This window comes from Pteropus medius, unplaced genomic scaffold (genome assembly GCF_902729225.1).
Source record: "Pteropus medius unplaced genomic scaffold, Ma_sr-lr_union100, whole genome shotgun sequence".
NCBI lineage: Eukaryota > Metazoa > Chordata > Mammalia > Chiroptera > Pteropodidae > Pteropus > Pteropus medius.
This window is the reverse complement of record NW_024349224.1, coordinates 7,376,061-7,377,757: the sequence shown is the minus strand read 5'-3', so window position 1 is coordinate 7,377,757 and position 1,697 is coordinate 7,376,061. Positions and strand designations below refer to the sequence as shown.

Sequence of the window (1,697 nt, the reverse complement as noted above, 5' to 3'; positions counted from 1 at the left end):
AATGGGGATATGGTAGTAGGAGTGTCTACCTCATAGGATGTTTATTAGAATCAAAGGCATTAAATTACCAAGAACTGTACCAAGAATGTAGTCTATGCTCTGTGAATGTTGACTATAATTATTTTTGAGCCATAAGAGTTATTCTCCCAAGTCAAATGAAAAGCTGTGTATCATGTGCCTCTTTTGTGCTTCCACTTTGATCCTCAGGCTTGTGCAGTGAGGAGAGCTTGGGGAAGGAAAGGGGAAGCCTGCTTTGTTCCAGGCGGGAGACAAAGGGAGCTATGGTGGTGAGGGTAGAATAAAGGGGCCAGATTTGTAGATATAGAGGAGGAATCCTGGTGGTTACACGTGCAACTGAGGGAAAAAGAGGATCCAGGGGCGGCTCCCAGGTGACTGAGACACAGGATCTGTGGGTGGTGATGCCATTAGAAAGAGGCTCATATGGGGAGGCTGGGTTTATGCCGCCAGTAGAATATTGGGATAGTAGGTGGTGATGTCTAAAAAGTGTTACAAATACCTCTCTGGAACTTGGGAGAGTGGTCTGAATAAAGCTATAAATTTAGGAGTCACCAATGTTTGTAGTAAATACCATGAGAACCAGTAAGATCTTTAGATAACCTGTAGCCAAATGCCCAGTGTCCAGACCAGGGACGGATAGTAAATATTTCAGGCTTTGCAGGCTGTGTGATCTCTTTGCAAGTATCCTACACTGGCATTTTGGCTTGAAAGCCACCATAGACAATACATAAGTGAATGAGTGTGGTTGTGTTTCAAATAAAACGTTATTTACAAAAACCAAAGGGCTATAGTTTGCCCACCCCTACTCTAGACCATTATCTTACACATAGTAGGTATACAATAAATATTTTTTTGGATTAACCTACTAGCTTCAGAAATTGTCTGAAGTCCAGATATTTTTTAACAATTAAATTTCTGGGAACTCGTCTATGGTCATGATACCCTGAACAAGCCCAATCCCATCTGATCTTGGTAGCTAAGCAGGGTTGGGCCTGGTTAGTACTTGGATGGGAGACCACCCAGGAAAACCAGGTGCTGTAGGCATAAAAAAGTAAAAAAATGAGGGATTGTAAGCTGACAAGGTCCTTGCAATCTGTGAGGTCAACCAAGGGTTACCTCGCCTAAATAAAATAAATAAAATAAAAATAAAATAAAATAAAATAAAATAAATTTCCGGGAACTCAAACTTTTGTCAGTGACACACCAAAACACTCACAAAAAGAAGTAGGAGAGAAGATGTTTGAATTTCTGTTGTCGTACATAAAATAAACTGCGTAGAGATATACCGTAGAGTTGCAAAGTATACAGCTGGAAACTTTTTCTAAACTAAGTCCTAGGCCCTCAGCCAAGTATAATAAATCAGACTGGTGAATTACAGGGCCAGGTGATGAGAGAACCATTGGATGTTAAACTCCCTGAGAACCGAGGCTGCTGGATAAGGTGAGACTCAGCTTCTAGACCACTCTTAGAGCCCTGATGGCACTCTCGTCAGGTCTGGAAAATTGACTGCAAATGTGTTAAATAATTAAGAAACTGCCCACAAGCATTTGTAGCTTTGATTGCAAAGAAGCAGCCATAGAAGGAAATGAGAGGAAAGCAAAGTCAGGGCTCCTTGTCTGGTATACAGGGCTCGCTTCTCCATCACCTGCCACAGCCCCCTCCTTCCCTTTCATTTCTCA

At 41.8% G+C, this 1,697-nt stretch overlaps 1 pseudogene; it reads left to right on the top strand.

Moving 5' to 3' along the window:
• Nucleotides 1-943: 943 nt before the first annotated feature.
• On the top strand, nucleotides 944-1,062 carry LOC120617456 (uncharacterized; annotated as a pseudogene).
• The last annotated feature ends 635 nt before the right edge of the window (nucleotides 1,063-1,697 follow it).